Here is a 27,511-nt window from a genome sequence, read left to right on the forward strand (position 1 = left end):
TGTAAAGTCCTAAAAATGGTTGCTGGTATTAAAAGATGAGCTAGAGGTATTGTTTGGGGCTAAGGATATGAATTTTAGAGGGCAGGTTGTGATCTTTGAAATGAGATGTGGGAAATTTTCAGAAATAGAAAAATAGGGATTAAGACAAACATGCATGTGACTTAGAGTTGACTGTGCTCAGAAAGAGGATGCAAACAGAGGATGTAAGGGGTGGTTAATTTGAAATAAAAGGAGCCAGCACTTAGAAGATTTATGCCAAGGACAATTTATTTGGGGATTCTGAGGAGTATATTTTGAGACTGCATACTATCTGAGGATGCAAAACTCTAGAATGAAACAACATTTTTCCATGTGATATAGTGCTTTGTTAGGTACATTTAAATAGTGGTAGAATTAGGCGAACAGTCTATCGTTGGTAAGGCTACTACCCGACCACTGCTTTAGCAAGAAGCCCTGATCAGCTCAAGGGCAGGAAGCAGAAAATAATGGGTGGATGCATATATAGGGAAATATCGGGAGGTTTAGGCTGCCATCAAAGACAGCAGTAACTTCATGATCATAGCAATGTAGTAGAGCGTATGGGTAAATAAGTAAAAAATTGAAAAGTAAACTCTGTAAATGCTGAAGCTGATGTGTTCTGACTTTCACACTTTAAGCGTGACTCACAGTATAATTTACCAAAACAAAGTAGAATTCATTTTACATGCCCCTGGTTGTGGCACTGCAGAAGATGGGGATGAGCCTAGCTTCTTCAAAGAGTGGAAGTGTACAGCCTGCATTCCTATGGCTGCTGGGTAGAGACCCAGACAGCAAAAATGAGGAGGATACTTCATGCATGGCATGTGATTGTACATGTTCATGTTAGGCCGTTGACAGGTCACCACAATGCCCAACTTAAAAATCTTTACTACAGAGAAAGGCAAATATTCTGTTTATGTAAGTAGTAGCTGAAGATACTAGTGCAATGTAAAATGTCCCACTAAACTGTAGGTGGTACGCCTCTCTGTTTAGTTGTACCTGATGCCAGAATGTTCTTTCATACAGATAGGCGTAAACACACCTATCGCAAAACTCATACTCATAGGTAACTCTGCACAGGATCACTGGAGTTTACTCAGTACCTGAGGAAGCTTATGTGAATTATTATTATTATTATTAATTATTAAATTTTATAAAGCGCGTAGTCACCCGTGGGCCTATAGTTTTGATAAAGGACCAAAGAATACATATTGCTCATCAGGTACAATTGAATGTGTAACATGATAGTGCCAGATTCAAGATTATCAAGAGAACCATTCTCAAGAGTGTTCCTTGGGCTCTGGCTTTCACTGCGGACTCCAAAGCCCCATTCCTCAGTGTGCACCTGCAAAATGGATACTTCTAGCTCAACGACTCACTGAAGACGGAGAGCAGAGACTACACCAAAGCAAGATCTTTGCAGCCATCCCTGGCACCTTCTTTGCAGCATAACAACATAAACAGTATGTTGTGGCACCATCTACAGGACACAAGGGCAAGGCCTGTATCCTCAAAATGAATGTAGAAAAAAACATAAGCTTTCAGATCAAGCACACTATGACCCTCAGGTGCAAAGGGATGGCAGAGTCCCTTGACTGGCTGGCCACAGCATGGACAACATGTTGTGGCATCCATTACGAGACTTGAATACATGGTCCCTATAGAAATGCACTGCATTAAAAGACTGTTTTAAAGGGTCAAATATAGAAATTATTATGAAGGATGATAACAATGTAAATTGGTAGTCTAAGGCACCATATTAACTTTAGGAACTGTGATGTGTTTTAAGGTGACCGTACCCTGTGAAAAAGTCTCATACTCTGCTGGGGTTTGACGAACCTTGTCGAAGAGAGAATAGTTTGCTCCCATAATTTGATCACAAAGTGTTACATTTGCTAAAATGAGAACACATTTTCTATTAGCTCACACTATCTTCCTCAGCTATGTAAGGACAAAGGCTGATATTCTGAGTAAAACGTACTCACAACAGCAGAAGCAGCTGATTCTCCAATGAACTACAGAGAATAAAGCAGTAAATGAACAGATTAGGGTTTTCTTTTATCATATAAATTATTGGCAGTACTCTAGAAACATAAAATGAGGGCACATTCTCTAAACATGCTAAAATATCGTCTTCATCAATGTCAGCAATACCAGGGACAACATTTCAGTTGATTTTCCATTGTTCTGCTGCAGCTTCACCACAATGTTCTAATGAACAACTAGGGCATTAACATTATGTATTTTTGCCAAATATTTGGCACACCTGAACGTCATCTCAGTGGAATCAAACCTGTAAAACAGATTCACTCTCATAGGAACGCATGCTAAGAATTTCATGCAGGCCAAGTGGTAGGGGTTGACAAGCAGCTGAGTGTTGTGTACGGGTCTGGCTTTAGGGCCAGGCCCTATACTTATCTCTCACTGCATATGGCCAAAGGCCATTCACAGCACAGATTGTGTGCCAGTTGTGGGTTGTGCACAGGTCCTGACTGCAAGTCCAGGCTCAGAGGCTAACACCCACTTCACATGGCTTAAGGCCGTGCACAGCAGGGGTTAGGTGATCATAGATGGCTGTGTACTGGCCAATTTAGCATGTGAACAAAAAAACAGAAACACATTGAAGAAAGCAGAGGTTAACATGATGCTATAGGTATGTGTTGAAATGAGACAAGAACTAATGTTAAAACCCCCAAAACACTGCATGATGTCAGCTATAGTTTAGTCAATTAACTATAACTTGTGCCCCAATCAGGCACTACTAAACCGCACCTCATATATTACATCATTCATGACACATTACATGGCATAATTGATGACATCATTAATTATATTTCAAAGAATAATATTGTTCAAATTAATAATGAATACCAAGGTCCCCAAGGTAATGTGAGAGGTCACAATGGGATAAGCATATCTGAAGCCGATTTATTTTATCACTGACAACATTAACATACCTTAATTCTATAGAATACCTCAAATACATTAGCAGCAGCATCCTCCTCCTAGCTGTTGTATTGTGTCAAGAATAGGATTGGTTTTAGATCCCTTACCCATATTTGTCTCAATGCCAATAACCCACACAAATGGCTTCTCATGTACAAGGCACAACACACATGCAGAATATTTTGAAAGAATTAGTAGTTGATTCAGAGATAGTCGGCCCGCAGACCGCAGTGGTGTTGTGTAGGCGGCCCAGCCGCCTGATGGCAGTTGGACCTCCACAAGACAACTGCCACCGCCAGGATCCTGGATCCCCTGGCAGCAAGGAAGATGGAGGGGTTGGAGGCGGTGCCGATGCCATCACCGCCGTGCCAATTATGATTTGAATTTCCACTGACTTTCATGGCGGCAACCCCACTATGAAAAGTTTGGCGTGAAGCCAGGGTGCTTTTACCCATTGGCCATTGTGGCTAGGGGCACATGTTGTGCTCCCCTTTCCCTGCACTGTCGTGCGTGCACTGTGTTCAGTGCAGGTGTTGCAGTGTGGTGGAATCGTCTTCAGACTCGCTCTGAGCTGAAGCATGCAGCTGCTTCAAGGCTGCCACTGGCACACCGCCGGCTCAGCAGTTATCTCATAATGTAATGGTCGGGATGCCACTGTCTTGGCGGTATTTTCCCGACTGCTGTAACGGCCGTCTAACAGTTGGATCTCCTGACTCATAATCAGCCCCTTATCCATTGACCCATGAACAGACCTAATCCCAGCTCTTCTCGTGGAATCCCTTCACACCAACATTCCACAAGAAGAGAGCTTAAGTGTAATTGAAAAACTTTTGCACAATTTCATTTGGACACATAGAACCGGTATACATTTCATTATGAATTTAGCTGAAGTGGCACTTACCATGAACTATTTAAAATCTGAAGGCAAAATATTTATTTTATAGCATAGGACTTCTATTGGCAGCATGAAAGAACCAAGTCAATTGATCTGTGGCACTAGAAACTATGATGTGTCTGTGGAGGTCAAAAAAGAGATCACTTTGCATTGGCACATTCCTATTTCTAATGAGTTATCTTTTGAAAAGCCCATGTTCTCTTTTAAGTGGAACAGGAATCTGAAAATCATTCTAGTTCATATCATACCGTGTAACATTAGTCCTGCGGGAGAAAACACTTAATGGGGTTTATTGCTTGTCAAGGAACATTATCCCTGTAGGCATTTTCAAGCATGTAGGTTACGTTACGAAACAAAAGCCTTATAATTCAGTCTTACTACTATGTGGAAATTGGAAAGTCATACACATGGTCTTAAGTACATCACATGACCTCAAGAAAGATCTACACGAAAATCACAGTAATATTACATGCCCATTGTAGGAAATGTTCTAATTAGTTGCGAAGGAATTGAGATTTTAACAAGTAATAATTCCGCAATTGTCTTTTTTACTGGAAACCAAGTACCCCATTTTAGAACTTGACTCTCTCAGGGTAGTGTTGCAGGGCAGCCCAAGTCTTAATCAAGGGAGATGGTTTGGGCTAGAAACCCCAGCTCACAAGTAAAGTACACCAAAACTTAAAACATCATTCTCCAGTCTGTGCTTTTCTTTATAAAAGGATAAGTATGTTTATTACACACACTACTAAATACTGGGCAATACATTTGAAATTGGTACACCAGCAAGAGGGAAATATCTTTGCCTACACCTTCATATCACATAGATGCAACATCCCAATATAAGAGGATGACGTTATCAATAAGGCAGGCCTATAGGCTTTGTCAAGGCATTACTAAATCAGTAAAACCACCAGGGGTCTCTTCATTCACATTCCATGGCGACACCACCAGCTGAAAATGAGCTAGATCTCAATGGAAAACAATTCAGAGCCCCCTGGAAGGCTTTTTACAAAGTTTGCGAAGGGCAGAAGCACTGGTGGTGCCCACAAAAAGCACCATTTAGAGATTTCATGAGAGCCCCATAGGAATCTGTGGTGCTCCTTTCCTGAAGCGAGCAAAAGATATTAGTGGCTTTTGCTATGGCCAATTCTTTTTTTTGGTGGTCTTGTGCACATTTCCCTTTTGTTTTTTCTCATTCTATACTATGTGTCTATGACCATTGGGCACCCGGTGCTCCCTGTTATCTGCAGCAGCACGGGGAACCTACTCCTGTGTACCTTATTCATCTCACTTCCCAGCTGACACTATTGTTGGTGCTGGAGAGGAAGCTACAAGGATTTTCTTTACCTGCCCAAGTCTTCAGGTGTAGGTGGCGGCAGGGGCTGCACCTGCCAAGAGCCCCCGTCACATGTATGGGGAATGTAAGGTATTTGGCCAGGGGGATCAGTGCAGTGGCACTCATGTTTTTGCTTCATTCTTCTTCGGGGAATGCCCCACCCCCCGAAGAGTAGCTCATGTTGCATTGGGTCCTGGGAGATGAGGCCTCCAGGGCCAAGTTCTGCTCTTAGAGGGGACCCCACGCATACCTCTCCCTATCAATATCAACATAACTATTGAGCTGGTGTCAACCATGGTTCCCTGGGCCACACTGGAGTGATTTTCAGAACATTACTAAGCACTTTGCTTTCTTTCCATTTTAAACCAGTGGCCGAGAATTCCTAGAGAATTTTTAGTGCCCGCAGGGCTGATTTTCATGATCTTGGGCTCTTGAGCTTCTGGTTATCAGCCTTTGCCACCAGGAGCATTTTCTGCAGGTCATCTGTCCCCCAAAGTGATGCTTTTCATGGGGAGCTGAGCTTTTACCACTTCCTGCACCATATACCTGTCCTTTGCCTGGACTACTGGTGTGCTCTCCTGTGTGTGGTCCATCTTCCGCAACCTCTTCATAGCCAGTCAGCAGAACAACCTCCATGCTATATATCACAGGTCCTAGCATTCTGGCTTCTCGGAGGGCACCTTTGTATTAGCGAAGTTAAGGGCCATCCACAGAAGCTCCAGGGGACCCATTCCCCACCCACAGCAGGTCTATTAACCAAAACAGGACATAAGGGGGTCAGTGGCAGTGACCCTGAAGATACCCATCCTTGTCCTGCGGGTCAGCTGGAGTCAAGGCCCTGATGTCCATCCTTGTAAGGCATCACATGGCTTCCCCTTACAACTGGGATTTTTTTTGCCTTTGTCGATCCCAGGTCAAGTGTCTCCTCGTTTGTCTCTCCGTTTTGCAAATATTTGTATTTGGGAGTTAAACGTTCTCGGAGCCCAGCACCCTTGACAAATCATATCCATCTCATCCCTATTGCACAGAATTCTTGGACAACCCAATATAGTGACTTCAAGTGGTCTAAGGATAGAGCTACCCTGGGAGACTCAGCCCTGCCCTTTGCTAACACAGCTACCTGATCGCTGTCCTCCAAAACTTCAAGGGCAAGCCCCTTTGGGTTTGCCCCAGAGGTCAGGTAGTCCCAGCCCAGGTGTGGTGTTTAATGCTAATTAACAGATGTAGAATTCCTCCCACCCCTAACTTTCGCGGAAACTGGATCAATCACTGTTGTTCCGTTGTGTGGAAGGCTTAAGACCTTTCTATTGGCGGAACAAAAAATTAACTTACTCTAGTAGGGTGGAACAAAGGCCTGGAATTTGATTATTAGCTGAGCCATGTTAATATGATAATTGTAAAGTGTATTTATGTTACGGATGATTAATGTAAACTCAGGATGCAAGGTTACTCCTCCATTTGCAACTCACAAGACCATGTAGGCCAAAGTAGAGTGAAACTGTACTTTATTACACATTTCCCCTTTAATGTGTCATACAGTGTAAGCACCCCAGACCTTCAGTATGCAGTACAGACTTACACTATTGCTCAGTTACATTATAAGGTTTAACCCAGGTCAGAACCAATCCATTAGGAGTCTTTTCTGACCCCAGATAGAGGGGTGTGCAAGATGTTAGTCCTACACGAGCAGCCTGTAGACATGCAGAGACATGGCCTGGAGCCTCTTACCTTTGTTGCGCAGCAGCGACTTTACCTTAAAAGAAGACACTGTCAGCTAGCACTCCATATATCATGAACTTACCATTAGTGAGACTCAGTTTGTGAGACTTGCCCACAGTAAAAGCCAAAAAACAGGTAGTGAAATGCTGAAAATCCTGGGGGACTATATGAACAGAACCCATTTTCTGCACTAACACAAAAAACACCGTGACTACCTATTTTATGAACCATAATCACTCTCAAGATGACTTTGAATGGATGTTTATTGAAAAGTTGAGTTCAATAAAAGTCACATCCAAACACTCCTCGAGAGAGAGAGAGTAGAGATTTTGTGTACTGCCTAAAAACTACAATAATAGGAGTGAATAGTGATATTCTTTGGAATTAATTTTATTCCATGAATTTCTAACTCAACCAACTGTGTCACATTGCTTCTACTTTGAGTTCCTAGATGGTGTTCAATTGAGTTATTCTTAGGTCTGAGCACATGTATTCCATATCTACTTGTCATGTCGTCCCACCACATAACATCTGTGTAGGAATAAAAAACTTATGGCTATACATACATTAGCAAACAGTTGCATTGCTTTATTTCTTCATATTAGAAGCTATGATATATGCTATTACATTCCTGTAGGAAAACTTTCTTTGGAGAGTCCCAGCTCCATTATTTTGAGCAGTGTACAGATGACCACCCTGCCACAAAAGAAGAAGCCCCAGCGTGTCTGCAGGACTAAAATACCCAAAGTAACAGTGAAACGCATGATGTCACATACAAGGGTGGTGACGTGTCTGCAGTGGGCGTATCCCGGACTTGCGCTTTACTACGGCAGGCTTAGAAAGTATATCAGGAATCTGGGCATGATTTACGGACATTTCTGTAGAAGATGCGAAGAATATGTAGATCAGTGATGGTCTACATTCCTTGACGCTATAGAGGAAGGGGTGAATGAGTGTGTGGTAGAACTTTGTGGGTAGTTTCCTAGCTGATCTGAGATTTTTATTGACTTTACTTATTTTGCCACGTTCAGTCTTTGACTGCAGAGGCATTTCCACTCCATATTACTAGGAGAGCCTAGGAATTTTAGGCTCAGGATGAGAGATAATTAACATGAGTGTGTCATGGTTTCATCGCCTACATTTGCACTGCCGTGTGCCCAACTCATCCCTTTGCACACTATGTGTGGTGTCACCCTATGTTAATAGTTGCAAATTACATAACATTTCCCTTGCTCAAACTAGACAGAAACAAGTAAAAGAACTGTACAACAATGTATGTTTTGTTTGTGTTTCTATCCAAGAGACAGTAATATATGTTTGTACTGATCCTGATAAGAAAGCCAACATGCTATGAGTTTCCCTTATCCTATGCAAAGCTGCAAAGACAAAGCGACACTTGTATGCATATCATTCTCCCACATTTAGGGATCAGGAAGGAATGCAAGAAAGGTATTTGGGAGGCAAAGCATGCAAGGAAAAAGAAATACTGGATTGAAATTGTACAAGGCTGCAATTCAAAATTCTACTGATCTTTGTCAACCCTCATCAATCAGCTAGAAAACGGCCTGCTTGTGCTGCTGGCAATAACTTCCCGTAACAAAGGTGGATTGCACACATTCGAATATTATATCACAGCAACACACTAGCCCTGCCATGTAGGCAGGCATTCCAGCTTTTGCTCTTTCCAAAGCCACTATCACTGAGCAAATGAAGAAAATAGGAGGCAATGGGGCACCTGGTCCAAATGGGGTTCCCACCTCAATCTACAAGCATGATCCGGATTTATTGAGCAAAATACTCTGCCAACTATTCAACTACTGCTTTCGTAAAAAACACATACTAAAGTCTTGGCGGGGGTCAATCCACCACTCAATCTAAAAAAAGGCCCTTATTCATCCCCAGACAGTTATTGCTTGATTTCCTTATTAGACACTGATGCTAAGATCTTCACCGGCATCCTATTGCAGAAATTGGAAAACTGGGTGGAGGAATCAGGCCACCTCTCACGCAATCGAACAGGTTTCCATCCTTGCTCAAACACGACACACAACCTAGTGAAACACACAAAAGCCTTTGAACATGTTGACAGGAATCTGCTGTAGCATAAATTGGCATCATGGAACATCCCAGTTAACCTTCTGCAAACATTACAGCTATTGAAGTCTTATATTTGGTAAATGTTAGCCTGTGCACAAATGAGGACCTAACTACAACACTTCTATCAAGACAAGGCCTAAGACAAGGCAGTGTCCTTACTCCAACATTGTTCAATCTGTTCAAATCAGATCTGAGCCCAAAACTGGATCAACATACGTTGACATCACTGCAATATGCGGACGATATAGTTCTTAAAAACGTAACTCCCATTGGTCTGCAAAACTTGCTTAACTGTGTAACAAACCGAATGACAGTCAACTTAGACAAATTTTAAAATAGCCATCTTTGGGAACGGCCGCAAAAAAGAGGGCAAATGGTACCTGGAAAGCAGTGCAGTAAAAAGATGCCCCAACTATAAATACCTTGGAGTTTGGCTAAATAAGTGCCAACCTCCCGGGCTCCATCTAAATTCTCTAAACCCTTGCCTTGCTTCATTGATTGCTGGCTTTCAAAAAATACACAGCAAATTTCCTACCCTAATTTGGAAACCAACTCTGACAGCAATCAAAGCAACACTGAACCAATCACTGTCTTATGGATCAGTATCCTTCCTGTGAAACTAAGTCTATTTTAGAATAACACCCAGTGTAATCTCTACAGCCTGCTATTCCATCTCCCACAATACACATCACCAGCACAAATCTGGTTAGAATTTGGGTTCCACAAGCAAGCACTAACATGGCGCCCTTCTCAAGTACTTGTCATCCCCAAAACAGACTTCTCCATCATTCAGGCTGTGTCACAAGTCAGACAAATCTTTTGTGCACATTGTATGAATATGCCCCGTTTTGCAACCCGTGCACAGACAGCTTTTACGCAATATCTTTAATGCTAATCTAGTAAGAACATGCTGCCAAGCCTTGCTGTTCTGCTTGCAAGGTCGGAGCCCCAAAGTAATAGCATACCTGGCAAAAAGTATTACCACTTTTGAGCAACAATTTAAAGTGGTCGCAAATGGAGGAAGTGTGTCCTAAATGCTTTCCCCTTTTCATTTGCAATTTCTATGCAAAATAACTTTATCGTGTGTTTGTCCTTCTCAGCTAAGGAACCTAAATGTAGAGTCATGTTAGTGAATAGCAAGCAAATTGAACTTTTTAATTATTTTATTCTGGTAATATGTGACCGTTTCTTCAGTTTAATCTGCTGATCAGCTTTCCAGGTAGTATCAAGATCATTTACCAGAGAGCTCACGCACTTGCCCTTTCCTTGTGTGTACTTAATCAGGAATATGCAACCCTTTCTTCAGTTTTATCTGCTGTGCATTTGCATTTAAGTAGCACTTTATTTGTTTACAGTGAATTAAGTAGGAAATTCACTGAAGTGACCTTATGTTTTAGAATGGGCTTATTCTTTTAACTGATTGGTTACTGGTTAGTAGTGTGTGCTTATGTCATGTAATGGTTTTAACTAACTAAAATAATGATTAATAAACTTAAAATTAAATCTTTATCCTACACACATACCAAACTGCTTGGGAAAGGAGAGATAACAAACACTGATATAGATTGTTAATTAGTCCTGATTAAAGTCATAGACCCATAGTTGGTTTGTATCAGACATCTGAAACATGTCTACATAAAGGATGCTTGGATAATTCGATCCACTGGCATCCACAACACAAATTATTATTTACTTTTATTCTTACCAGTGGACCCCACAATAAAGGTATAATGGGGTAGCCACTAGGTATTTGTTATCTCTAGAATACACCCCAGAACAAGAATTATCTAAGTCCTCTTTCTAACTAGGACAAACATATTCTGGGATTTAGCACTAGGATGGGACCTGAGGCTGAAGCATGACAAAGATAGAGTGGGTGCTAGTCTTATTTGAAAACAACAATGTTGTTTGGTCGTATCTAACATCAACACTTTATTCCAGGTTTGTAGATCTTAGGTCTGAAGATACCAACAATAATGGATGGCCTTCTTGTCACGATGGCTGGCTTATAATACTCCGAAAAAGCTAAACAAATGTCATCCGGAAGTGGATAATAAATGCTTTCGATGTCTTTCCCAAGGCGAGGGAGATTGGCTTCATATATTTTTTACATGCCCGAATCTTGAGACCTTTTGGAAAAACATTTTTTTTAGCAATGAGTCAGTCAATTAAAAAAAGATCAATCCTGAGACAGAAGTGACTCTCTTTGGACTCTCTAAAGCTCGGTCAGATTTGACCAAAGCTGAAGAGACGTATATATCAATCTGCTCTATTGTAGCATGCTCATTAATTCTCCAAAATTGGAGATCGGAAGAGATTCCATCTTACCATAATTGGGTAAAAAAAATGGCAAGAATAATGAGATTTGAGGAAGCATATGCTAAACGGGTTGGTGCAGCAAAAAGGTTTGCAGTGGTTTGGAAGTTCTTTGACAATTTAGCTTTATTACAGGAATCCTAGCACTTTAGCACGTTTGCACTATAGAAAATTAAGCACTTTAATGCATTGCACTTTAAGCCCCAAATAAGGAAAAAAGTTTGGTACTGTAGCAATGATGCCAATATTTTGTAAATGAAAAAGAAGCTAGAGATGAACCAATTGATTTTATTCGTATTCTAGTTGATCGCCTGGCACTAGTCACTTTAGGGTAGTTTAAGATGTGGCAGATGTAATAATGGCTTTCTTGACGCTTATGAACATAGGGTGTTCCGGACTCTCTGTTTCATTTTATTTGAGGTTATGTATATCTTGGCCTGAAGGGTTCCAGTTCTTAATTGTATATATGAGATATGTGTTAATGTATATATGATTTATGTGCATCAAATGTGGTATTATGAGTGTGGTTGCTCCCTGATGACCAATGCTATGTTATCTTTCTGTTATCTGTTCTCCTCAATAAAAACATTTTTTATTTTAAAATGTTCCAACTTCCCACCATATTTCACCTAGTCTTACTTACGGACCACTGCTCTTAATTTCTCTGTCCTGATGAGGATCCCTGAATGACTGTGGGTCTAAGCACTGTCGAGGCTCTGGGTTATTACACTTCACACAAATTAATGTTAGTAACACTATTTTAGGTAACACGAATTCAATTTGTACATAGCATTATATAATATTTATGTATGTGGTCCACTGCCTTTCTGCATTAGACACACTTTCAGTGTTCCTTCCTACAAACTTGCACTGTGTGATCACCAGAGCATGGTCACAATATATTAAATGCTACATTTTTTCAAACTTGTTCTATGTCATGTTGTTCCTATTTCCTACCCTGGCTCAATGTTGATAATATATTGTCTGCTTTATTAAGTACCCCACAAGGACCATTGGTACATGTTTTCTATTCCCACTGAACAGTCTTCTAGGTTCTCTCTTACCATCTATTACTCTGGCTTGATGATGATGACGTGGATGAATTATCTGCTTTATTGTTCTATACTTTCTGTCTAAAATATGGCACTGTGTAAGTTTTCTTACAATGGCTACATGTTGCATGTTTTACAAGAACCACACTTCCAAAATCCTCCTCTTGAAATCAGCCATGTTTCTTTTTGTTCTGCCTGCGGTAAATGACTTGATACTAGTGAGTTATGTAAATATTGAGTTATATTGTATGTGTTCATGAGTCTATTAGGCAAATCTGTCCTATCAGATTATCCACCGTAAGATCTTGCCAGCATTTACATAATATTCCCTATTTGTTTCTGGCCTAGATTCGGTGTTGCAATGAATTCTGTTGTGTTTCGAGCGTTTATTTGTGTGCAATCTTTGGTGCCACTAAGGCTTCCTCTCTACTAATTGAATTCACTTTCTCAGTTTCATCATGGAGTAGTTTATTATGATAACCTCTTCCTAAATATGATCTGCATGAATGTTGTTTCTAGCTCAAATGGATGAAAATACTACTGCCAGAGAATGTCACATAATTTGCTTTTTCTTACATAATTTAGATAACCTTGCTGCATAAAGTAGATGATTTTGCTGCATAGTCCTAGAGGTCCTCACCATGGTAAAGCCATGCAGAGTGGTTTGGTAGCTGGCACTATAATGATTAAACCTGTATTTCACAGAGAATTCGGAATAGTGTAAAGATTTTATTATGCTTGTAAAATATGGATTTATATCACTGTGGTTTGTGCAGTAAGAGCAATCAAACATTTAATACACTTTCTCGTTCTACCAAAAGACATTTTAAGAGTAGATTAACAATGATTTAACGAATCCTTAACTTAATGTTTATTTCTTTCTTATTCTTACTATTTTGCTGAGCTTCAAGTTGCAGATATGAAAAATGAGCATGCAAACAAAGCAGGATCTAGCCCTGCAAGGAAGCATGATAATATGACATTTCAGTAGGTGTAATAAGTTCGCGTGATGGACTTTGGTATATTTTACTGTTTACATTGCCTCAATACGAACTTTCAAAACCTGTTCTAATAACTCGAGCAACCAACATAGTAGAGAAGATAGGTAGGATTAGAATCAGAAGTTGCATTGGTAAGTGCGTAGAAGCTCAGAGCGTACTGGGCGGTGCACATATTAATGCTGAAAGCAGATGAGGATTGTCTAATTTTTGTTCGCATAGTAATAATATGTGCTTCCACATTGTATTAAACTATGGCTGTGAGTAATCAACACACCTTCAGGAGACCAGTGGGTGGAATTGCTGGTTAGCGACGGTGGAAGCCCTTAGCTCTGCAGTCAAGAGAGACACAATAGCACTACAAAATGGCGGGCACAGTACATGACTAAAGTATAAGCAGTGACAAAATCAATACAAGACACCTTTATTTCTGTTCTCTGACTTTTCTGTCGTTCTAGCTTCTGATTGCTTCAGTCTACTCTCCACACAGCTTTTGAAGATCACCTTTCTTCTTTTTTTATGGCTGATAAAATATTGATAATGCGCACTCGTCATGGCCTCCTGCTCACTGATAAATCTCTCTCTCTCTCTCTCTCTCTCTCTCTCTCTCTCTCTCTCTCTCTCAGGCATGCACCTTAGAGGGAACACAGGGCCTAGGTATACCTGGAAAAACATGGTATACTAAGTGCCCTAACCTTCCTTTTCTACCATAAATACATGTGTCAGGAATGCCTCTTGGATGCTGAAACGGTCTGCAATGGTGTTTTGGTGAGTCCAACCAGTACGCCCATTGTTTTTCATTTGCCAAAGAAACTTCTGCTTTATAAATAACAGTGGTTCAGCAAAATAAAAAAGAAAAAACAACCCCCTCCCCCACCCCCCCAAAAAAAAGGTGATTACTTGTTCTCTAAGCCATAAGCTGCCTTTCATTAGAGCCTATCCCTTGATGGTATCTTTTTTCGGAGGACAATAAGTATGTCTCCGATGCCTAAAAAATTGTCTACCAGCATGCAGAGGACAATTTTGCACGTTTCCTACCCACGACTGCCATAATATACAAGGTGGCCGCACATAGGCACAACAGGTGTAGGTGCATCAATAAAAAAAAGTGACGCCAGGCTGCACAATTGGCTTGTAAATAATCCCCTCAAAATGCCTTTTATTAGTTTCTACAACATGTTGGTTAGCCCATTCTGCTAGCTGCAAATGAGAAGAGAATACAATTTTGCAACTGGTGGCATCGTCTGATACCTTTTTCATTTTCCATTTCTTTTTCGAATTAACACAGGCTAATGTTTGAATTTTGAATGTGTGCTAATTTTGTACCTATTTGACCCACTTATTTAGAACCATTTCATCAATAGCCAAATCATTGCAATTGGTTTCGTTCATGTGGTAACAATCAAAGTATGAATCATAAATGGAGTGGTCACAGTCGAATTGGGCAACAAGCAGTATATCAGGTATCGTACTGTATTACTTAGTTTAACGTCACATAGGTACAGAGTCAATGCATCATTCTGTATGTAATGCTCGTCCACTGACATTTTTTCAGAATCACCAGTAGATCCACCTTTCATCACCAATAAGAAGTGTCTCAGGGGTCTCAAATGTCCCTGGAACGAGTTTGGTCGGGCATGTTGTATGTCTCTGACTGGGTATTACACTACTAGTCGTTCACCCAGTCCTCCACTGCCCCTACTCCAACATAACGCCACCCTTCTTATGGCCATCAGTTGTGCCAGCATCACAAACCACCTATGTATCTTGGAAATGTCCTTTACATAACCCAACAGCATTAATAGTGGTCTTGCCTCGGATTGGGCATCAGTCATAGCATTGAACATCTCAAAACCAGCAGCCTAGTAAAGGCTCACTCCCAGACATTCCCAGACTAATGGTAAAATCCTATAACTGGGGCAGAGCTCCACTGACAGCTTGTGTCAGCCATCAAGCCCTGTTCCTACATGCTAAGTGGGGTGTTATATGCTCTATACAGATATTCAACATACAGATGCCTGTGCCTACCACTTGAGTACAACCGCTGCATTCAATACAGCAGTAAGTCCATAGTTTGTCTCCCATATTCTGCAAACAAAATACAGTTGATTGGGACCAAGGGGAATTTCAAAGACCATGCTCCAACATGTTCCCTATACATATATCACTACCAATATAGTGGAGGGTCTAGCGCACAGTGTGTTCTCATAGTGTACCCAAAAGAAACAGCTTCAAACCAAATGTATCAAAGAAAAAAGAGTCATCCCTACAGTGATCAAGGAGGGATGCCCATCAGTCACCACACGGAACCGCCCTTCATCATTTGGGATTCCACCAAGGCCATTTCTGGGATAGCCCATCAACTGTCACGGTCAGGGGTCCTGATGTTGGGAGGAGCTCCACCGCCGGGCAGTAGGGTCTAACTGGGGTCTTGCTTCTCAAGTTATGAGGATGTAAATGTCAAACCCTGGGGCACTGATGTTGCAGTGCTCAAAAGGTGTGAAAAAATTAACAAAACTAGTGAGTGTAAAATAGGATAGGGGGTACTTATAACTTTATTCTGGTGTTACCCTACCTTCCAATGTTGAAAAGTAGTAGTTAAATGACAGTCAGAAAAGAAATAAAGACCGTCTAGATGTGAGGTGTGGTCGACATGTTTCAGCAAATAATAGATGTGTTTGTCATTGCTTTCTTCAGGACCATATTAATAATAGCTACTGCAAACAAGGTGATAGTGATATGATAAGTGCTCAAAATCAAAATACGATACAAAGATCACCTGATATCTCTAGGTGTTCTCCTCCCTCTTAACATGATTTCTAAAGAAAAGAGAAAACAGAGAAAGTTTGAAGACTGCTGGTAAGGGTGTTCTGTTAGAGAAACAATTTGGCAATTACATACATAATTTATATTTAGTAATGAGTAACAGCATAGTTTGTTGGATGCCTCTAAGTAATGAAGCGCATATCATCATTGGGCCTAATATGTTTGCTGCCAATGAAAAAATATACCCCCCATCTTACCATTTCTGTAAGAGGTATAGACCTCAGCCCACCTGTCCACGGCTCAGGAAAGAGGAGAAGCACCGCTCTAAAGTAGAAAAAATGCATACATTAAAACTACCAGTATACTCCAACGGAAAAAGAAGCGCAGGCATAAACCAATATCATTTGTTTATATACGTCTTCTAGTTTGTGCATTTACGAGTGTTCATTGCCTAGAAAGTTCACTCGTATTTTGCCTGCACGGTGTGTTTACACACCAGGATAGGCGCATTTGACTAACAGGACGATCTGATTGGACAGTGTCCCTACCTCCCCGACCAATCAGGAGGCAGCTCACATCGCGAGTATGGTAGAACGTCTTGTGCGCCCAACTATCCAATGAGCGTTGGCGATATAACCAGTCTCACACCTTCCGTCGGTACCTCCCCGATCGGCTTAGATGTCAACACTGTAGTACCGAAGGACAGGTAAGAAAGACTTTACGGAGGCGCAGCATGTTTCATAGAATGTTTCCCGGTGGTAGTGGTAAGAAAGTGCCGATTGGGAAATAATACGTGTGTAATTTTGACGAATTATGTACCACAAAGCCCATGGGCCATAAACTGAGTTATCGTTCGAAATATCCGAATGCGATAATAAGCGTGTGTGCAGTTTAATAACTGTGTACAACAAAGCCTATAGATTGCTAACGAAGTTATCGTTCAAAATGCCCTAATGAACGCAATGGGCTTTAACAAAGCTATCGTTTGTAATGGTTTACGTGGCACTGCTACGGTCTCATATGTTTCTCTCTTGCTCAAATAGATATGATCTGCAAGAGTGACTTGTAATGATACATGGACTTCGTACCTTACAAGACTCAAATGTATTGTCTAATTGCTAAACATAAACCTGTGTCTTTGACAAAACTGAAATATAGATCAATTATGTGATGCACAGACTTTGATCTTATTGACTACAATCTCTTCGAAGATTGGGGAATAACAATATAAAGAGAGCTCTTCTCCACTTTAGTAGCATTCTCTTATGTGGTGTCACACTTTGAACTTGCCATGTACAATAATTGTGAGCAGGCTATCTCCTGGTTTAAGCCTGCGCTTCTTTTTCCGTTGGAGAATACTGGTAGTTTTCAATGTATGCATTTTTTCTACTTTAGAGCGGTGCTTCTCCTCTTTCCTGAGCCGTGGCCAGGTGGGGTGAAGTCTATACCTCTTACAGAAATGGTAAGATGGGGGTATATTTTTTCATTGGCAGCTAACATATTAAGCCCAATGATGATATGCGCTTCATTACTTAAGGCATCCAACAAACTATGTTGTTACTCATTACTAAATATAAATTATGTATGTAATTGCCAAATTGTTTCTCTAACAGAACACCCTTACCTGCAGTCTTCAAACCTTCTCTGTTTTCTCTTTTCTTTATAAATCATGTTAAGAGGGAGCAGAAAACCTAGAGATATCAGGTGATCTTTGTATCGTATTTTGATTTGGAGCACTTATCATATCACTATCACCTTGTTTGCAGTAGCTATTATTAATATGGTCCTGAAGAAAGCAATGACAAACACGTCTATTATTTGCTGAAACATGTTGACCACCCCTCACATCTAGACGGTCTTTATTTCTTTTCTGACTGTCATTTAACTACTACTTTTTAACATTGGAAGGTAGGGTAACACCAGAATAAACTTATAAGTACCCCCCTATCCTATTTTACACTCACTAGTTGTGTTCATTTTTTTCACAACTTTTGAGCACTGCAACATCAGTCCCCCAGGGTTTGACATTTACATCCTCATAACTTGAGAAGCAAGACCCCAGTTAGACCCTACTGCCCGGCGGTGGAGCTCCTCCCAACATCAGGACCCCCGACTGTGACAGTTGATGGGCTATCCCAGAAATGGCCTTGGTGGAATCCCAAATGATGAAGGGCGGTTCCGTGTGGTGACTGATGGGCATCCCTCCTTGATCACTGTAGGTATGACTCTTTTTTCTTTGATACATTTGGTTTGAAGCTGTTTCTTTTGGGTACACTGAGAACACACTGTGCGCTAGACCCTCCAATATATTGGTCCCATATTCTGCACCCAGATGTCTGTCACCTTACTTTGGATCTCTGGTCTCGGCATGTTCTTTATGATCATAGCATACATAACTGAAATCAATCTGGTGCGAGAATTGTGAGTGTCAGCAACTTCCATTCATCCGTCTCCTACAGATAAGCTGGGAACCATTGCCAAACTGTGTGGGTCAGTGATGGTATATATCTAGGGCATTCGTTATAATCCTGTAATATTAAATATTTTACATAACTTTAGATATCTCCCAGAGTTGTCTATTGTATAGTCTTTTTTTCAGCTGCAGGTTCACCAGTCACTTTCAGTCGTGGGTTATAAACTGTCATCAACGGTGAGTACATGGCATTAGTCTCTACAGTAGCTGTCAAACTTCACCTTGCCCAGACACATTTAATGGGATTGGCACCACCAGACCCCTTTACATTTCATAATGTGGAAATACAGTGTGTATGTATCCCATTGGTACTGTGCATCCAAGTATCTATCCATGTCCACACTCCACTGTATGGGGTAATCCAATGAAACTGCATTGGTGCCCTCAGTCAAAGGTATCATAATGGATTTTCCCAGTTAATGGTAAGGCCAGCCCATGGGCCATATGCTATTATTTCTCTGATGTTGGGATTGAGTGTGCCATTTGTGATTTCTGACTGAGCATGATGCCATTCATATAGAGTGACTAGAGTATTCTATATCTAACAAGCTCAATAACCCTCACCATGAAATTCCCTTAGTAAGCTTGCTGGTGGCTCCATCACCAAAGCAAACAATATTGGTGACAGTAGCCACCCTGTCATATTCTCTTAATGAGTATTTGTTCGACAACATCTCATTCACCCTCACCTGAGCTATGGGTAGTATATATATTATTCAGAACCACCTCGGCCCAGTCCCAAAAAGGTGAAGAGACATGGCCATGTGATAGAATAGAACGTCTTGCTGGCATCTAAAATACGGCTACTACCTTAATGTCTGAGTTGGTTTGATGAGCAGTGACAAATAGTGTCCGTAAGTCAGCAGTTGATCTACCAGGGATAAACACAGATTTATCTGGTAGCACCAAACCATGCACTTGCGAAGTACATCTGGCTGCGATTTAACAAGAATTTTATTGTTGATATTAATAAACGATAAAGGGCAATATGACTCGCACTTATTAAGTGTATGAGGTTTCAGGAGCATGACCACAACAGCCTCTCGTGTCATCTGTGGCAAACAACCTCTAGCCAATGCCTCTTCCTAGACCTTTAGCAAAATAGGCGTGAACTCTTCAATATAATCCTTGTTAAAGTCCCTTCTGAAGCCATCACTACCCTGTGTCTTATTGTTTTTCAAGTTCTTGATTGTTCTTTGAATCCCTGCTAATGTAATTGGGGTGCATAATCATTTCTATTCAGTACTCTTAATCCATGCCAATATTGCTGTTTCCAAATACTGGTTTATACCTGGAGTAGTATGGCCATCTCTTTTTTTCAAATAAATCAGAAATATTGCATGATCCCTTTTATTACAGCTTTTGGCAGATAGTGCATTGTCCCCTCGTCGAACTCTAGCAAAACCACTGTTGACGCTACCCACCATAGTCTAGTGAGCTTTGCTAAAATATTTCACTTTATCTTTATGAGCATATGCACGTGAAACTACATACATGCTAAGGAATATAATTTCCCTGAATGCTTCGCCTCTTTACTCCTATAGTTTCATATGCATGTCACACAATACTTTTACAATGCCCTGTGTGAAGTTTATAGGTTTCATATGTTTATATTTGCCCTCCAATTCTTTTAAATGACTACGAATGATTCTTTAGTATGGAATCTTCCTTGCTTTTAGATTTCTCCCTTATTACTGCCTTAAAGGCCTCTCAGAGTACCTCATATGAGTCTACTGAGTGGGTGAGTGTTGGTGTCAAGTATTGTACAATGTCCTATCCAATCTTCTCCCTAAAGGCAATACCCAACAGCATAGTGAAATAGAGGCACCACAATCTGTGTGTGTGTGTCTGGGCTGGTAGTGTTGTAGTTAGTGTTACGGAGAAGTGATCGGAGAATGTGCATGGAAGGTGTTGAATGTCTCAAGTTTAGTTAGTCACGGCTCTTGTGCCAAGCCAATGGTCTACTACTCTGGAAAAAGAATTATGAGCTGACTTGTGACAAATGTAGTACTAATCCTTCAGGTGTTGAAATCTCCAATTGTCCACCATATTGTGCTGAAGCAAAATTATGTGTAGTGCCTCCCTTGCTCTAGACTGGATCGTATCCTAATTGCCTTTGCTATCAAGAGTCAGATGCATCGTCAAATTATGATCCCCACCTCAAGGGAAACCAGCTCCAGGGGCATTCTTTTAATGATGATTGACACATAGAAGTCAAAGGTCATCAGGATTCAGGCCGTAAAGTTTATTAAGACTACGTTCGCCATTTGAACTCTTCCCCTGCAAATCAAATACCATCCCTCTGGGTATGCAATTTATTGGATATGAGTGTATGGCACTCCTCTACGAATGAGCACTGGCACTAACATAGCATATGCAGAGTACAAGGCAAAGGGTCTGTGGGAGCTCCAGTTTGAGCTATTTTTAGCTCCCCGGTCCCAAACAAGATGGATCACCTATAACTCCTGTATGTTGACAGCATTCTGAATGGAGTTAGCTATTATCTGACAGTTTTCTTTGGGATTTTTCAGCCCTCATACATTTCACACCAAAATCTTATTTTTCAGTTCCATATTGGTAACCCTATATGTACCCTGCATTTGTCGCTCCACGTTATTATATAGAACATTAGAACATCACAAATCTTCAACTGCCTCTGGGCTGTGGACCAATGGATTACGTGAGCCACCATAAAATGAATACCTCCAAATCCAAATTGAATGCCTCAAAATCCAAAAAGTGCAAACATATCCACTAGATAACTGTGCACACCAGACTATGTTAAATAATGCTTCTATTCGCATATGGGTATTTTTTACATAGAGCAGTTTTCTCCAGGCAAGACAACCTTACCATGTGTTATGTGCACACACATATATGCCTTTCGCGCGCCAAACCCCCTGGCCAAGCCCACTGCTCGAGGCCACGCCCACCACAACACAGGCTTCTTAAAGCCCACTGAGTGCTAGTCGCGCCATAAGAGACCTAAGCGCCTGAGGAGGAAGCCGGGTGCATTTTGCTCGCTTTTTTAACTTGTATTTAAAATTGTTTAGCATTTGCTTTTAACCACTATCACTTACCCCTGAGCACTTCCCCCTTGCTACACGCTGCAGGAGACAACACCGTACAGCGGATTTTAGCGCTGACGGGTTGAAAGAAACAGTGCTGCCTTTCACGCGCCAAACCCCCTGGCCACGCCCACTGCTTGAGGCCACGCCCACCACAACACAGGCTTCTTAAAGCGCACTGAGTGCTAGTCGCGCCATAAGAGACCTAAGCGCCTGAGGCGGAAGCCGGGTGCATTTTGCTCGCTTTTTTAACTTGTATTTAAAATTGTTTAGCATTTGCTTTTAACCACTATCACTTACCCCTGAGCACTTCCCCTTGTTACACGCTGCAGGAGACAACACCGTACGGCGGATTTTAGCGCTGACGGGTTGAAAGAAACAGTGCTGCCTTTCGTGCGCCAAACCCCCCGGCCACGCCCACTGCTTGAGGCCACGCCCACCTTCTTCTACAAAAATGTGCATTCCCAGGAAGCGCAGCGGACGAGTGCAGCGGGAGCGCCGTTTGCGCGCCGAAGGCGCACCTAAGGCAAGCCCGTCTACGCCCGTCTGCGCACGAACGGGCTTAGGGCCAGAACCTATGCCGGGCATGGACACCGATAGGGTGAGCTATTCGCGTTGCGCCTTACTAAGTGTTAGACCATAAAGAACTCACAGTGTAATTATGTACACGAATCAGATGGACATTTTATAAACTGTGTACTCTGCCACCCGGTCAACTTACAACTGACTCAGGCACCAATTTCACACTCTGGCCTGAAATTAGCAGAATTGAACTGTAGGTCGCTCCCCATGCACGCCCTGCTTATTAACCACCTGCTCGTGGACCATGAGCTAGACATCCTGTTTCTTTCGGAAACTTGGCTCACAACTCACGCGGACTCGGATGTGGTCCTGGCTCTGGCCCCGGGTTTTCTTATCCAGTCCCAAGCACGTCCCTCTGGTAGAGGGGGCGGACTGGCCATTTTGCACAGAGATCATTTCTCTTGTAGAATTAGCGATGCTCATATCACAGACTCAGAGAGCTGCCATTTTACCATCCATCTGGCCCGACAACCTCTCTGGCAGGTCTTCTGGTGTATCGCCCCCCCGGCCATTCTGGTCCCTTTGCTAGCGCCCTACTAGAATCTATCTCGGCACTTGCCCACTCTTCACCTAACTTTACTGTGCTAGGGGACCTCAATATTCACTTTGATGATCCCCTAGACACAGGGGCTGCTGATTTGATACTAGACTTGGCTGCTTACGGCCTCCAACTGGCCAATACCGGAGCCACCCATATCAAGGGCCACTTGCAAGACCCAGTTTTTATAAATGTCCGCACCCTCCAGGCCAAACCTTCTTGCCCCCTCCCTTGGACAGACCATTTTTTGGTTAATCTTTTCTGGCCAGGAGAATTCAGGAAGCCCCACAAGCCTGTCACGTACACCCAGGACAGGGCATGGTCCAGACTCTCAACTGAGGACTGGGCCAGAGCTATGGAATCGACGACCCCCGCCCCCTCGGGGGACCTTGTCGTAGCTGATAGCAATTTTAGGAAGTGGATTTCTGACTCACTCGACTCTATCATACCTATAAAAACCTGTGAAGACAAGAGCGGAAAGACAGGCTCGGCTCCCTGGTTTAGCCTGGAACTCAGAGCCCTCCGCAAGGAATGTTAAAAAGCGGAGCGACTATGGCGGAAGGACTGGCTCCACTCTAGTAAAGACTCCTACCGGAGGACTGTGAGAGCATACAAATCTGCTTTGAAACTTTCTAAGGGGCCTCTTACTATGACGATAGGATAAAAAATGCCACAAACTCCGTGAGAGAATCCTATCTCATCGTCAAAGAACTCCTAAAGATACCACAACCCCCTTCATTGACCAGGGCCCTACCGGACAGGAGTAATGAACTTGCAAAATACTTTGACTCTAAAGTCTCCCACATTTTAACTTCACTTCCACAGCCCAACCAGCTACCCTGCTGGGACAACGTGACGCCTGACACTTGTCCAGTAGGCGACCCTCGCCCGCAGCTTAATGCTTTTAGGGCGGTCTCATCGGACGAAGTTGAAAAAACTCTGGCCAAGATGAAAAGTGGCTCTCCCCGTGACCCTGCTCCCATGAGGTTTTTGAAAGCAGTCGCTTCTGCGATTGTTCCTCCAGTTCTGGAGTTGATCAATGCCTCACTGTCCCAAGGCTCCGTCCCTCCTAGTTGGAAGGGGACGGTAGTTAAAGCCCTTCTCAAAAAACCCCAATTGGACCCCGCTGATCTGGCCAACTACAGGCCGATCTCGCTCCTCCCGAGCATCAGCAAAATTGCTGAAAAACTGGTTAACGTCCAGCTGTCCCAGTTTCTGGAATCTAACAATCTGCTGCGACGTTCCCAAACGGGGTTCCGCCCTGGCCAAGGTACGGACACTGCCCTCCTCGCCGTCATCGAGGAGGCAAGGTGCATTTTGGATTTGGGTGGGTCAGTGGCAGTGATCCTCCTGGACCTTAGTGCAGCCTTTGACACGGTGAATCACTGTGTCTTGCTCCACCGGCTGGCCAGGCAGGACTCGGGGGCACTGCGTTGGCCTGGATAGAGTCATTCCTGTCTGGCCGCTCGTTTCAGGTCTGGGATGGCAACTCCCGTTCTGACTCTCTTCCTTTGACAAGTGGGGTTCCCCAGGGTTCCTCGCTTAGTCCCACTCTTTTTAATGCATATATGGCCCCTATGGAGGATGTAGTTGCCCCCTTCGGCATCAAGATTGTGAGTTATGAGGACGACACGCAACTGGTCGTCTCTCTCTCACATCTTGATCAACGCCCAGATCTCCTGCACTGCCTCCAGAAAATCCATCTCTGGATGTGCGAGTCCTCACTCAAACTTAATGGGTCCAAAACAGAAGTTATGCTGATGGGCAAGAAGTGGTCAGCAATTCCATCATCTGTTTGGCCCGATACTATGGGTGAGGTACCCGCCCCCAAGAAAGAAATCAAGAGTCTTGGGGTCTGGCTCGAACCGGACTTATCAATGAAAACCCAGGCAACTAAAACAGCTGAAACCTGCTTTGGACTTATGCGGTCAGTCCGCAATATCCTTCCTCTGCTTCCCCTTCAATCTAGGAAACTCCTGGTTCAAGGACTGGTCCTTGCACGATTGGACTACAGCAATGCTGTCTATTTAGGAGCCCCTGAAGCTACTCTGGGCAAGCCACAACGAACCCAAAATGCGGCTGCCCAGATGCTGATGGGTCTTTCTTCCAGAACCTCTGCCAGACCTGCGCTTAAGGCTCTCCACTGGTTGCCAGTGCGAGAGAGGATCGAGTTTAGGGCAATGTGCATCGCTCACAAGCTCCTCAATGGACAAGGCCCTTCGATCCTAGGAGATATGGTTACCCCGTACAAAGCCTCGAGATCTCTGCGCTCGGACAATGAGCGACTGGCAAATGTCACCAAGTTTAGGAGGGTGCGTACTGGAGGCCGTCGCTTCTCCGTAAAGGCAGCCACACGCTGGAATTCGCTTCCCCGCAGTCTGCGGTTGGAACCCTGCTACTTGCGTTTTCGCAAGCAGCTCAAAACTCTGCTTTTCCCTAAATACGTTTTTTTCCTCCCCTCTTGGCCAATTTCAAGATCTCACAGCGCGGGGATGCCTCCGGGTCACCAGGCGCTTTACAAATCTTTAAATAAATAAATAAATAAATAAGTTACTTTCAGTTTGATAAAAAAAGGATGTTTTCCACCTTTCAACCATTGTCCAATTCCTCTTCTCACTGGCTCACCCCAAACCTTTCAATAAATGATGAACTCACACACATCATTCCCAAACTCTCCCCTCTTTTTCTTTTTTGCACACATCACCCAACTATTAAGCACACACTACCTCTACCTACAAAAAAGCAACTAAATAATTCTCCGTTCAACTTCTTTGCCGTCATTCTATCCTTACTATACACTCTACTAAACATACAAGATAATCAAGAGCATAGACCTAACATAACTAAAAAAATACTAACTTACTATTTACCTCTTATCTTGTGCTTCAGATTAGTGCTACTCATAGCAAAGTGGTCAAACGCCTCGTCAGGGGTGCTACATAATTATCATTTATCATTTACAATTATAATATAAAAGGGTATGTCTCACGTCCCATGTTTCTAAGTATTCATTCAGTGACCACTCGATGATTACACATAGAACTTTGATGATAAACCCCTGTTCCTGCCCTCCTCCCACACTAAACCCCAAAAGTCCTGGGTGTTTCACTGAAGCATATCTTTTCACTGGCATCCAGCTCTGCCATCTGAGGGTCTGTGAACATGTGGATTTTCCCCGCCCCTGTAAATTTTAGCTGCGCAGAGTAGAAAATTGAGGGGCATATTACCACAACTAGCGATAATTATCGCTATGTTGGTTTAGCTTGGATATTTTTATCGCCGAGCTGCGGCGATTTTTATCGCTTAACAACCTTGCTATTGTCAAGGTTTATCTCCTAAGCGATACAAATCGGCCAAAATGCATGAATATTGCTGAAAAGTCAGCGATAATCATGCATTACCGAGCTAATGCTCTTAGCCATGTTATTCCACTTACCATTGGATAACATGGCTAAGAACTGCTCAGGGGCAGGTGTTAGCTTTTGGAGATATTCGCGCTTAGCGCGAATATCTCCAAAAGTTGGTAATAGGAGATAGCGATGTTAGCGACTGTTTCCAGTCGCTAACATCTTGGCACGCCCACTTTGCATGTCATTAGTGATAAATATCACTGACATGCAAAGCAGGGCCCAAGATGGTCGCTATCTCCTACCAGGTGTCGCTAACTGGTGTTAGCCACAGCTAGGTAATAGGGAGATAATTTTATCTCCGCTTTCTTGGCTTTTAAAGCCAAAAAAGCGGAGATAAACCCTCTTGATAATATACCCCTGAGTTCCACTGTGACCCAATGACTGTCTTGGATTCAAACTGGAGTTATGTTTGCCTGTTTACAGTATGCTTTCCCCATAATGATGAAACCTGTGACTCGAAAGAGCTAACATGGATCTGGTCATGCACAAGCCCCCACAGTACAGGTTTATGCCGACCAAAAAATAAGTAGAAAATATAATAATGTAGAGGGAACCTAAGAGCAAGGTGGAGTTTTGTGTCTGTCAGCCATCAAACCTCACCCTGCCACTCTGTAGAGCAGTGTCCAGCAGTGGAACCCTGCACATTCCCCATGCCCAGTAATGGGGCGATGTTCTTGGCAGCATGGGTAGCAAGTAGGCAATAATGCATATATGCGAATCCCAGGTTCCTCAGGAAAGACATTAAACAACAGGTCTCATAGTGCTAAACAGCAATTCAGGCCACAGACACGGTAATTTCACACAGGGCTGTCTCTCACTATCTGTGTTCCATGTGAGACAGACTTTCCATTCATCACAAAATCGTATGTATTTAGTGTTCAAAGCTTACTGGCCAGGTGCAAGGATCATGGCCCTGGTCCGCTCCAGATTGCCAATAGTGACTACTTGGTCTGGCCATCCCTGAAGCCTGCCAGAAACTCCAACACATCACTCGAGCAGCACGGCATCTGCACCCATCTCCTTGGGCTCCACCTGACCTCCCAGCTCCGAGGTCCCCATGCTATGGCTCTGGGTGCACTCCCTCTTGTCTGTATCATAACCCTCGTGCACAGCAGTGGGTCATGGGTGGCCAATGTCGGTGCCGCAGGAGGTCTGTCACCAGGGGCGGCTGGTAACATTTGAAAGTGGTGAGGCGTAAACTAATTTGCATATTGCACCGCAGCGAGCGAGCCCGAACCACCTTGCATCCATCCATACATCATTCATGCATCCACCCATCCATCCACCCACCCATCCT

Source organism: Lissotriton vulgaris, chromosome 10, assembly GCF_964263255.1.
Source record: "Lissotriton vulgaris chromosome 10, aLisVul1.2, whole genome shotgun sequence".
NCBI classification, from domain to species: Eukaryota; Metazoa; Chordata; class Amphibia; order Caudata; family Salamandridae; genus Lissotriton; species Lissotriton vulgaris.